This window comes from Macadamia integrifolia, chromosome 3 (genome assembly GCF_013358625.1).
Source record: "Macadamia integrifolia cultivar HAES 741 chromosome 3, SCU_Mint_v3, whole genome shotgun sequence".
NCBI classification, from domain to species: domain Eukaryota; kingdom Viridiplantae; phylum Streptophyta; class Magnoliopsida; order Proteales; family Proteaceae; genus Macadamia; species Macadamia integrifolia.
The window spans coordinates 36,795,458-36,808,682 of NC_056559.1; the positions used below are offsets into that span (position 1 = coordinate 36,795,458).

General features: G+C 42.7%; 1 long non-coding RNA gene across 3 annotated transcripts; it reads right to left on the bottom strand.

The window, feature by feature from the left end:
* Positions 1-3,667: 3,667 nt before the first annotated feature.
* On the bottom strand, positions 3,668-12,330 carry LOC122073210. 3 transcript variants are annotated; one of them, XR_006138683.1, is made up of 3 exons: positions 12,147-12,330; positions 11,035-11,207; positions 3,668-10,952 (listed from the first exon to the last, which is right to left on the bottom strand). It is a non-coding gene; the product is annotated as an uncharacterized LOC122073210 (long non-coding RNA). The 3 variants fall into 3 exon arrangements; XR_006138684.1 differs by having other exon boundaries at positions 11,035-11,187; positions 12,147-12,329; XR_006138682.1 differs by lacking the exon at positions 12,147-12,330 and having other exon boundaries at positions 11,035-11,513.
* Positions 12,331-13,225: the final 895 nt, after the last annotated feature.

Sequence of the window (13,225 nt, forward strand, 5' to 3'; positions counted from 1 at the left end):
TTGATGCTCTCACTAACATGGTCACGTCCCTAAAAACAATGGTGGAATCTATGCAAGCTTCTATTGATCGTTTGGTGGCAGCAAATAAAGGAAAGAGTCCCATTCAATCTGGGGATTCTTCCAACACCACTCCACAGGATCCGCCAGTAACACTACCACCACCACCACCATATGGGACTGGTAGACATGATGATGGAGCAGAAAGAGTAGCAAAACTGGATGTCCTTGATTTTTATGGAGGCAATAATTCAGAATTGTACCTTGACTGGATTCACAGCTTAGATACATTCTTCAGATGGTACGGGTTGACTGAGGCTCGAAAGATCCTATTTGCAGAGGCCAAACTGAAAGGCACGGCTCGAGTCTGGTGGATCAAGCAACAACAACAGAACCGAACCCGAGGCATTGGTTTGGTCACTACTTGGGCTGAAATGTATGAAGTCATGAATCGACGATTCTTGCCTTCTGATTACAAGCAACGCATGCATCTCAGATTTGCACAATTGAAACAAGAGAATTTGACTGTTGAAGAGTATGTTGCTAGATTTTATTATTTGGCCACTCGTTCTGACTTTAAGTGGGATGAAGAAGCCTTAGTGGCCCAATTTCGCAATGGTTTGCACCCTCAACTTAGTGTTGCCCTTGCATTTAGTCGACTACCTACCATGGAAGACACCGTACAAGTAGCATATCAGGTTGAGGAAAATCTGAAACGCCCATACAACCGGAGAAATTTTGCAGATACTTTTTCTCGAGGTACTAGTTCCGTTTGGCAACAGTCTCCTACCCAAGAGAGATCATCTAACAAACCACAGGCTAGTACTACATATATGGCCTCTTCACGACCTAGTCGGTCGTATTCTCCACCTCGACATGTCTCTAAAATGTCATTTTCACGGCCTACTCGCCCATACTCACCCCCTCGGCGTGGTTCAGATAAACCTTCTGATTCTTCAAAATTTACAGTTCAGTGCTACTCATGCCATGGATTTGGACATATCAGTGCTCAATGTCCCAGCCGTTTGGTTGCTTTTATTGATAAGGATTCTCCTATACAACATATTCCCGAATTTAAGAGAAGAGCGTGCAACAGGTGAAGTCAATAACACTCTCAGTGACTAAGACCAACATCCTTTTTATGTCATTCGTCATATGCTAACCACTCAGAAGGCCACTGAAAATGAAGATTAGCGCTGCAGTAGTATTTTTCAGACTCGTGTGAAGTGCAATGATCAGTTGCTAACCTTGGTCATTGATAGAGGCAGTTGCACTAATGTTGTCTCTGAAGACGCTGTTCGTAAGCTGAGATTGAATACAGAACCACATCCTAATCCTTACAAGGTTGCGTGGGTGAACAACACTAATATCAAAATCACAGATAAGTGTTTAGTCACATATTCCATTGGTGGATTTATGGATACAGTCCAATGTGATGTCCTCCCTCTGAAGGTGTGCCATATCCTTCTTGGTCGACCTTAGTTGTTTGATAAGAAAGTACAGCATTGTGGCTATGCCAATACCTATGCCTTCAAGCATGCCAACAAGACTATGAAATTTCATCTTGCCAAAGATCTCCCTGAAATTCAGCTCAAGAAGATGGTGGGAGCGTTCCTCATTCAACGTATTCCTTCAGACGGTCTCCTCGGTCCTTTCCCTAACTAGACAGAGTCGAGTTCTTTTCAGAGGAGGAGAGTTGATGCAGATACGGCTGCCCTTTCTTGGTTGGACCAGCATGACCGGCTTTGGAAGCCAAGAGCCAAGAAGAACCGGTCCAACCCAGGGTTTTGGTCCAACAAGGGTTGGAAATAAAATTAGTAGTTTACTTAGTATTTTATTTCATGTTTTTATTTTCCAGACTTGAACGTAGGAGTAGGATTTATTTCCTTGCTTTGATTTCCTTTTTATAGTTGTTTCCTAGTTTAGGCTAGTTTCCATTCCAGTTAAGTTTCTAATTTCATGTTCCTATTTTCCTATATATTGGTTGTAATCGATTTAAGATTTAGAGAGCAATTTGATTATTGAATGAATGTGTGAGTGTGATCCTCCTTTTTCCCCCTCCCTACCCTGATTTCCCCTCCCTTCCCTAAGGGTCCTCCATCAAAATAGTTTATGCATTATCCTAAAAAGGTCAAAAATAGGCTGCACATAAAAAAATAAAAAAAAAAAACTTTTTTTTTATTTTTTAGGGTACAATGAAGTTGTAAACATAATAGATGCTTTCAATTTTTTATATGTAAGTCGTTTTTTTTTTTTTTTTTTTTTTTTTTTTTTGCATGTTAATTATTCTTAATATTTTATGTCTTAAAAAATATATTTTCCTATTACATATATTTGAAAAAAATTGGGTTAATATCTGATGCCACTGACAATGGGAGTAATTTCAAGAAGGCTAGGGGAAAAAAATGAAAAACCATAGGTACCATCTATTTTGGACTCCATGTGCAGCCCATTGCATTGATCTCATCTTGATACATGGGAAATTTGAATATTATAAAAAAGGTTGTTGAGAAAGCAAGACAGATAACAACCTTTGTCTACAACCATGGATTTGCCCTGCAATTGTTGAGGAGCAAATGTGATGGTGACCTTGGTGAGGCCAGGGATGACACATTTCACAACAAACTACATCGATTTAAAGAGCCTTAAGACGAAGAAGTCTGAACTTAGGTAAATGTTTGCTTCAGAGGATTGGTTTGATTGGGAGGGGTCTAATTCTCAGAGAGGGAAAATGGCCCAGGCCACTATTGCTAGTGAAAAATTCTGCGATGACCTCAAGAAGTGGTAATAAGGATATTAGACCCGATCATCACCGTCTTGAGAAAGGTACTCATAGAGGAAACCCACCTTACCAATTATATGGGTAGCTATAGAAATGATGAAGATGGAGGTGGAGGCAATGTACAAAATGGGTACAAGAAAGTTCATTTCCATACTCAAAGACTGTTGAGAGAAGCAGCTCACGCATCCACTACATATCATAAGGCTGGTGAGTTTTACTGTATTCACCTTACTTCAACTCATAAATTTTGACATTTTGTCGCTTATTTACTACTTTGTAGTATTTATTTTCAGCATACCATCTAAATCCAAAGTACCAATACAAGCATAGGCTTGCAACAAGAACTGATTTCATAGATGCAGTTTACACAATAGTGGAGAAGATTGAGGCAAATTTGAAGGCTCAGTATGCTATCAATACAGAGGTGAGAATGATATTTATTTTCAGCATACCTCTAAGCCTAATCCCACCAAACCCCTAGCTTCTTCCCGGTCCAAATCTACCAAATTTGTTCCCCCCACTCTCTACCCCATGTTTCCTCTCACCCCTCCCCCTCATAGAATGACACCGCAGGAAAAACTCTCTCATGGCTCCCTTGAGCCCTCGGTGCCACACTTCTCCCACTCCAAATGATCCCTTGGACCATTTGGTTCATCCGAGGATTAAATTCCTCGACAAAGCAATCCGTCATTCGTGGCCTCATCCGCTCTTCCAAATCCGACCTTTGCTGCCTGCTGGAAACAAAGTCTCTTGAGTCTAATGCCCCCCGCATCCTTAACCGTATTGCTTCTTCTCAGTCCTCCACCTCTAATTTCTCCTCCATCCCAATGGTCGTATCTGGATCCTTTAGAACCAACCAAGCTTAGTGTCTCCTCCCTTTCTATCTCCTCCCAAGCGATCCATCTCTCTATCTCCGATCTATCCGGCTCCAACATTTACATCCTCTCTGTGATTTATGACTTCAATCGTGCCACAAATAGAGAAGATCTCTCGAATGACCCGTGGTATTTTGCTCCCAATATGGGCTCCCTCCCGTAGGGCCTTGCAGGGGATTTCAATATGGTCAGAACTACTATAAAAGTTGGGCGGAGCCCCCATTGACTATTCTGCGGTGGGCTCCTTTAGTACTTTCTATTCACTCGTGGGATCCGGGCGGTCCAAAGGGGACCACCATGGCTCCTCTCTTCTCAAGAATCCATACATCCCTTATCAATGTATAAACAGCCATCTCTCGAGCATAGGTATAGGTTCGGCCTCAGTGGGAAAATGGAGCACCAAACAACACATCTCTGATCGATAACATTGGGGAGCATGACCTCAGATGGTCTCGAGCCGATTTCACATGGCAAAACCATAGATTTGACTCTAGAAGAAAAGCTAGTAAACATGATAGTGTTCTGGTCAACGAATCCTAGATGACCTCCTTCCCCTCGTCTCATGCTACCTTTGATCTCCCCAACATCTCTGACCATTCCCCAATCTCCCTCTATGTTAATCCCTACATATTCTTTAGGCCCAAACCTTTCAAATTCTTTGATATGTGGACTCTTCACCAAAGCTTCCTCTCTATTGTTCGTCAGGCTCGGAGCCTGCCTGTCCAAGCCTACTCCTCTCCTCTTATTGCCTTTTCCAGGAAGCTCAGAAATGTCAAGATTGCCCTCAAATCCTAGAACCATTCCACCTTCAATGACATCTCCAATAGAGTTTCCTTGAGCAAAGATTATCTCCGAACCATCCAATCCTCTCTCCAATTGGACCCTCTCAATCCTTCTCTTGTTGAGGAAGAAAAGGCTGCTGCCCTTGAGTTCTCTTCCCTCCTTGCCCAGGATTAGATTTTTCTCCGGCAAAAATCTAGAATTAAATGGTTGGAGCTTGGATATTCCAACTCTGCCTTTTCCCATCGCTCCCTCAAAGCTAGATCCAATTCCAACTTCATCCCTCTGCTCATCTCCAAACCTTCTTTTTCAATCTCTCTCAGATCAAAGGTGTTAACCACACTTTCCTCTGCCTCATCCCCAAGCATGAGGGAGTCTCCTCTATGGCTGACTTCCGCCCTATCGCCCTTTGTAACCTCATCTACAAGTTCATCGCCAAAATCCTCGCCAATTGAATTCAACCGGTTGTGGACTCTCCAGTCAGCCCTAATCAATCTGATTTCATTGCTAGTAGAAGCATTTCAGATAACATCATTCTATGCCATGAGGTGGTTAGAGGATTTCATAAAAAATCCAACTCTGTTGCTGCCCTCCTCAAGAATGATATTCATAAAGCCTTTGATTCCATTCATTGGGATTTCATTTCCAAGGTCCTTACTCCTTAGTCAGATGTCCTTCCCCTTGCCTTCATACATTGGATTCACTCTTGCATCTCCACCCCCATGTTTTCTATCCTTGTTAATGGTGGTCTGGCTGGATACTTTAACTCCTCTGTGGGTATCAGGCAAGGTTGCGCTCTCTCCCCCCCTCTTCACCCTCGCTCTCGAGGTCCTCTCTAGATCCATCCAATCGGCAACTGACCTTCACCTCATCACTCCCATCCCCAAAATCAAATCTATGGTCTCACTCACCTTACCTTTGATGATGACCTCATTATCTTCTCCAAAGCAGACTCTCTTTCCATCTCCTCCATCATTTCCTCCCTAAATTCCTTTGGAACCCTCTCTAGCCTCTGCATCAACTTAGCCAAGTCCTATATCTTTCTTGCTGGAGTCTCGAACTCTATTAAAGATACCCTCCTTCAGATCTCTGGCTTTCTCCCTAGGCTCCCTACCGGTCAAGTACCTGGGGCTTCCCCTCATTTCGTCCAGACTATCTGCCCATCATTGCTCCCCCATGCTTGAGCTTGTGAGGAAAAGGCTCCTTTGGAAAGGAAGGCTTCTACCTTACATGGGCCTCCTTATCCTTGCTAGATCTGTGATTCAATCTATATACCTTTTCTGGATGGGTGTCTTCTCTCTTCCTGTTTCTATCTCCAAAGCCATCGAATCCATCCTTCATGCATTCCTTTGGAAAGGCACAGACCAGTCCAAATTCCTTCATAGTTCACCCTCTTAGATGGGCCTCTATCTGCCTCCCCAAAACTGAGGGAGGTCTAGGTTTGAGAAAAGTCAATGGTAACATCGAAGCTGGCACCCTCAAGCTCACATGGAATGTCTCCAAGCACAATTGTATCCTGGTCAACTAGATATACTCCTCTCTCCTTAAAAAGAATTCCATTTGGATACTCTCCTTCTGATGCCTCGTGGGTCTGGAGAAACATCCTCAACCTCAGACCTCTTGCCCTCAATGCCATCTACTCCTCCATCAGTAATGGGTTTTCCAACTACTTCTGATTGGATAAATGGCACCCTACTAGTCTCCTCTCCATTTTCAGCCCCCAAACTGTGTACTCCTCTGGAATTCCCGAAAATGCCATTGTTGAATCCATCATCTCAAATGATATTTGGTACACTCTCACATCCCCATCCCTAGCTGATATCTGGGCAGATCTACCCCCCCACACACACACACAGGGATGCCCGTGAGGACAGGATTTCATGGAATCCTTCTTCCCAATGGCCGCTTCTCCTCTGCCTCCGCCTGGAGCCTTATCAATTCCACTGCCACTAGAGTCCCTTGGCACAATGTTGCTTAGTTCAAAGGCCACATCCCCCATCATAGTTTCACCACCTAGTGAGCCCTAAAGGACTGTCTCCTAGCCCAATCCTTTCTCATCCATCACCACATCCAAGCCTCCCCTTCTTGTTGTCTCTGCTGGAACAATATTGAAGATATCAACCGCCTCTCCTTTAACTACCCCCTCTCATCCGCTATCTGGAGAAAAGTCTTTTGCCATTGTTGGCCTTCTAGGAGACCCATTTTGCCTTTTAATAGGAAATGGATCTGGATTGACATGACCTTCTCAAGTACCTCTATCTATGACACTGCGGGCAACCTTACTTTTTGCACTACTATTGACCACATTTGGATAAAACGGAATATTCGTAGATGGATGGCCAACTCCCTGTCTTATGATCAGATAAAAATTGGAATGCCATTTATTTTGATGTTCGCTCCAAACTTACTTCTCCCAAACAGAAACCTGTCAGGAACTCCTAAAGGAACAGGCTCATTGTTGGTCTCTCCTCTTTTTTAGCTTCTCCCCATCCCCATGATGATTTGTATCCCCCTTAGTCTATTTGTCTTTGTCACCCCCTTGAGGTGCTAGTCGCACCTAGTTAGCCGTACTTTGCCCCCTTGCCCCTCCCCTTTCTTTTGTTTTGATTGTCATTGCCTCGTGGGCTTGGTTTCCCCTCTCTTTCTTTCCCCTTTTTAATGCAATATTTATTCATAAAAAAAAAAATAAAATAAAACTTAGGGTATCGATGCTAAGTTGCTAACATTGGTACCAAACACTAAATTGCATACAGATGAAAGCTTTCAAAGAAGGTACTGGGAGTTTCGGCCGCGGAGCAACTGTTGCAAGTCGGGACGGCATTGCTGCTGGTTGGTCCAATAACCTCAGTCTTTTGGTTCATATTTAGATATGCGCCATCACCCAACCTGTCCAAACTCCAAAGTAGAAATTAAAATGCTTTCTCAGGCATGTTCCACCACAGGGTGCAAGCGCAATTGGAGTACGTTCAACCTCATACACTCTAAGAGACGGAATTGATTGTGTGCTAAGAGGCTGGAGGACCTAGTGTATGTGCATTATAATATGAGATTAAAAGAAGAGCACATACGCCTTGGCATGGAGAATGATAATAGCCCAGTCAAGCTTGCCAAAATCTTCCATATGGATGAAGATGAGGAAGATCCCCTTTATGAGTGGGTTAAAGATCGAGGTGAGCCACTTTTAGATGAGCCTGGGGGTCAACCCAACAGTTAGATTTGCTTCACATATGGATGCTAACGTTGACAACTATCTAGAGAGAGAGGGCAGAGTTCACTCACAGACACCACATCCATTGGAGCCCCACCCTGGTACTGGAAATGATGATGAAGAGCAGTGGTCACCTTCATCGTTTGCCACTCAAACACTTGACCCGACCAAAAGCATGATGATGATGATGATGATGATGATGATGATGATGATGATGATGATGCATCAAGACCTGGATCCACAACCAAAGCCAATTAGATTCACAGGGGAGACTAAGTTCACCCCATGCCACATAACGGTTCATGACAACCAAAAGGCTACACTCGAGGACCAAGCCAGCAGTTCAAACCTGATGAGGAGGCAACTGGGATGGGTATAGGCATGGGCATGGATATATCGGGCTAGTCTGGCACAATAAAAACCATGAGTTTGGGAGGGAGTAAAGGATCTAGGCCATTAGCGTGCACCATAACTCATAAACTTGAGCCCTAATCCAGCACATCATGGTGATAGTGGCCGTGGGAGTGTTGGATCAGCATCACATTATGGGTCCTATCGTATGGTGTATATGTTGGTGGTCCATCTTTCGAGAGCACGGGGTCATCGGGATATGGTGGTGGGCATGGTGGATCTTATTCTTAAAAAATAGGATGTACACAAAATTAGACAAAAAAAATGTTTGGGGGTTGAAACCATGGTTTCCACAAAGCCAGGAAAAAATCCCTATTTTCCACGGAATTTTGATGGTTTTGACCAAAATCTGGGTCGAAACCCGAGATTTAGAACCTTGCCCCTCGCCCTCATTACCAGGCCCCTAGTGGTCCTTTCCCTTTGCGACTAGGCCCCTAACGGCCCCTACCATTGTTGCCGACCCTGCTACAACCCTCTCCATTGTTTGACTCTCTTATGGCCCTCACGATCACTGCCAGCACCCCCAAGGCTACTGCTTCCCTCACCAGCACCGTTAGGTGACCCCAACAGTTTTTGTTGCCCCCCCGGTACTGCCTAGAGCCTAGTACCTTCGCCACTGTCCATTACTCATTACCAATGTCGTTGCCTTTGTTGAACTACGCCTGACACTGAGGGGGTAAATCAATGTAACAAATTCTTTCCTTTTACGGCCCTACTACATTGTTGATGATGCTCGGCACATACAGGTCGTGTAATACACCTGGCCTCTCAACCACATCAGGCCATACAACCCTGTGGCAAGGTCTACCTAGTGTGCACACCCATCCTGCAGCAAACACACTCCAAATAACACATGCAATCCACGAGACAAAATATATGTGGTTTGGAAAGTCGCCTACATCCACGGAGTAATGACAATAAGGGCATCATATGTTGCTCGACATGCTACTTTTAGTCAATTGCAACTGACAAGGGCACCTACCCTAACTTACCTACCATATAACTGGGAGGGCACTACAATGCCGAAAATGGTAGATGCAACTACCAAGGAGCAACAACTCCCATGTTCGCCACCCACCAAACACCCCCCCAAAAATATATATAATGGGCTTATATAATGATGCCCCAAATACAAGCTCAACCTTGTCTAGGCTTTTTGTCAAGCACCTTGGTCTACACACTACAAATCTCAAAGTTAAACTACCTAAAGGTAGAGATGCTTACAATATGTCCCAAACTTGATCTTGATACTCAGATAGGATCTTATGACATCAATGGAATCTTCAACTAACCCAACGCGGTGGAGAACTTGAATCTTCAAGTTACTACAAGCAAGTGGGGACCTCTTCTTCTCTCTCTCTTCTTTTCTTCTCTTCCTTGCCTTTCTTACAATGACACTTTAATGAAGCTTTTATACACCCAACCAACCTTCAATAGACTTCAACACAAGTTAATGGTGCTAAACAATGGTTGTTGGAGACACTTCAATGTAACCACAAGCTTCCTTCTTCCCTCTCATCTTTTCTCTTGAGATGACTCTAACCTCTCTTTACTCGCTTCTTGCACTTTAAGGCACAATAAATGAATCCCTAAAAACATAATTTATAAGGCTAACAAAAAGCACCAATTTCATGCATGGTCTAACCACCCAGTTCAGACTGGAACCCACTCTAGTAGATTGACCTTTGCTCAATCCAAAGGTCATAACTCCTTATGTACATCTCTAATCGGGCCAATTCTATTTTGCATCTGAAAGTAGACTCACAGATCTCCAAGTTTCCTAGAAGTAGAATTCTTCTAATTCGGCCTGTAACCTGCTCAAAATTTGATCAAAAGTCGTATGAACTGAAAATGTCACAAGATGACAGCACTCGCCACTCAAATGGCCCAACTAGACAAAGAGGGGCCATCCCTCAACAATGGCTCATTATCTAGGGACCCCCACTTTGAGTGTCAGGCAGAATCTTCTAGTTGTCGAGCTTCTTAGACAAAAAACTCAACACTAGGACAGCCTGGCTCGCCAATGAAACATTGTCACTCAACTACGGCACGTTGTCAATTATGATCAGTGCGTACTTGTACGAAAACAACAATATATTCTCCATCCCAACTCCGATTGACATGATTCATTTTCCTACGTACAGAAAACTCGAAAAACTACATTTATCATCAATACACCTTAACAAAGGAACAATGCAAGGACCACAAAACTGACCTTGAATCTGAATGACACAAAAAAAAACATAGAATAGATCAAGTCGGATGTTTTTTCCATAACTTCCAATTCCAGTGTCAGATTGATGTGAAACTTTAACTCATCAAAAGCTGACTCAAAGGTCTTCCTTTCTAATGTTTTGAGATTCTACAAGAATCAACCAAAGGATAGGTCAAAAACCCCATGAAGTTGCTGCTACTGCACCACCCCAAACTCTCCAACACCACCAAACACATATCATCACTACGTGTAGGTTGTCACCAAGAGGGTTGCCAACAATGACAACACATCAACATGCCCAACAATGTTTCTATCCAACTCCACATGCCCAGCAAAATCTCCCATATGAAATGACCAAAATGCCCCCAAAGTTGACCCATGTTGAAACCACCAAACCTGACACAACTTGCCAATTGTACTCCGCTGCCACATTTGTCAGTGTTGACAACAAGGACAAACCAATACACAACAGCATTTAACAACACGGTCAACCAAAACCAAAAGGATGTTCAATTTTGAATTTGGCTTTTGGAGTTTTCTGCTGCCTGAAGTAACTTCAGCCCCAACTGGGCCTAGGGGATTTAAGGTTGACTTGGGCCTAAACCCAGCCTAAGTATGACATTTGACAACTAGGCTTGGGCTGAGCTGTTGGGCTAATCTTGGTTCACCCCAGGTCAGCATGTTCTGCAGTCAAAAACTCTATAATTAGTGTGACGAGGAGAAGAACTCATATGTATTATGTATCTTAACTAGTGTAACTACGTACAAGTCTAGGGTGCCTGAACGATGCCTAGGCCCCTGGCCACCGCCTTGAATCACCTTGTTTCCCTGACAGCTATGCTTAAGCCAACTCTGATTGGGATCTACCTTCCACAAAATTGGGCCCACATCCGATGTGTTACATGACAGTCTTTGGTCCCTGTCCTGAAAAGTTTAGCTCTTGGCACAAATATTGGAGATTAAATCATTATCTGGAACATGTTACAAAGAGTAGCTTATCGGATCGGAAAATTTTGCTTAAGTTTCTGCACCATTATAGATGAATACAACTAAGTTGCCAATATTAGAAAGCAGAGGTGATTCAAATCAGTTGCTAAGCAAAACTAGTGAGCCAAGAAGCCAACGTGATCCCTTAATTTAACCCATCAGAAATATCCAAAATACCATCGTTTTGGGATTGAACAAGGAAACGCTTCAGAGGAAGAAGACATCTAGTCCCTGAAGCAACAGTGATCAAAAGACAGATACGCATGCATCTCTAATATAAGCAAGCCAAAAAGTAGGAGGGGGGAGGGGGGAGGGGGGAGGGGAGAAACCAAGCCCATGTCTCAGTTATAAAAAAATCAAGAATTTACAGATTAAAACGATAGAAACCCAGCGTGTTTATGGTTTCCAGATCATAAATCGCGAGAGAGATAGAGGGAGAACCGACGCCGGAGAACATAGGATATGGCACAGGTTCTTGGTTATACTGAACGTTCTATATGAGGTCGTCTGAGAACGAAAAGTGAAAAAGGTGGCAATTGATGAACAAATACTTCCATTCTCCCGTCTCCATGAATCTAAGATGAAGAGAATTATAAGAGGGAATATACAAACTTCAGTATTTGCTAGAGATTCCTCATTAATATGGAATAAAACTCGCAGACAAAGCAGAACACCATAAAAGAATTTGAAACCATAACTCATGGATCTTAATCAAATGATCAAAAACAAAACTAAGAGCAAGGAATTAGAACTTGTTCTACACCTTTGCTTTGGACTACGTCTTCTTCCCATCCGGCGTTGTTACCGTGAAAATCCGCCGGATTCAGGGAAAGAAAAAGCTAGCGGAGATAGAGAGAGAGAGAGAGAGAGAAAGAGAAGGTCAGAACTAACCTTAAAAGTGGTAAGTGATGATCGTTAACGGAAGTAGCTAGCGTTCCTCGAGCTCGAGCACTGCGCCTGGTGTTTTGGGGAAGATATGTTCGATCTTAAGTTTTTGATGTTATATGGTTTAATTTTTTAGTTTTTTTCCCGTGACACTATGCACTATGCACTATGCACTATGCACTATGCACTATGCACTATGCGGAGTGAAGTATAACACTTCACTATTTCTTTTTTTTTTTTTTTTTTTTTTTTTTTGGCAATTTCTATGAGAGAGCGTGTGGCCAATGTGCGAGGGAGATATCTCAATTTTTAGGAACTATCGATATCTAAAGGAAGATATCTCAATTTTTTGGGGCAGAAACTAAGATATCTGAGAATCAATATGGTTTTATGTCAAAAGATTTCAAGACAGAAGCTATCTACCTCTTAAGGAGGCTTATGAAAGTTCATAAAGATTACAAAAAGGACCTCCAAATGGTCTTTATTGACCTAGAGAAAACCAATGATAGTACCCAAAAAATTAATTTAGCAAAAGGGGTTCCAATATCTTGGTGGATATAATTAAGAACATATATGGAAGAGTGGTAACGAGTGTCAAAACATCAGAAGGCCAAAGTAGGGATTTCTCAATGAGAATTGGATCATACCAAGGATCATCCCTAAGCCCTTACCTCTTCGCACTCATTATGAATGAGTTAACGAAACACATCTAAGATCAATTACAATGGTGCATGTTATTCGTTGACGATATTGTACTCATAGATGAGACTATGCAAGGGATTAACACTACGCTGAAGCTTTGGAGATCAAGCTTAGAATTAAGAGGTTTTATGATAAGTAGAACGAAAACATAATATATGATGTGTCCCTTTAGTCAGGCTTGAAGGGGTGATGAGGTTGTAAATCTAATTAATGAGAATTACAGCAGAGAAACTATTTTAAATGCTTGGGTTCAATCATTAACAAAGAAGGAGATATGGAGAATGATGCATCCCATAGAATTAAAAGGGGGATAGATGAAGTGAAGAAGTGCATTGAGAGTGTTGTATGACAAACGTATGCTCATTAACTAAAGGGAAAATTTT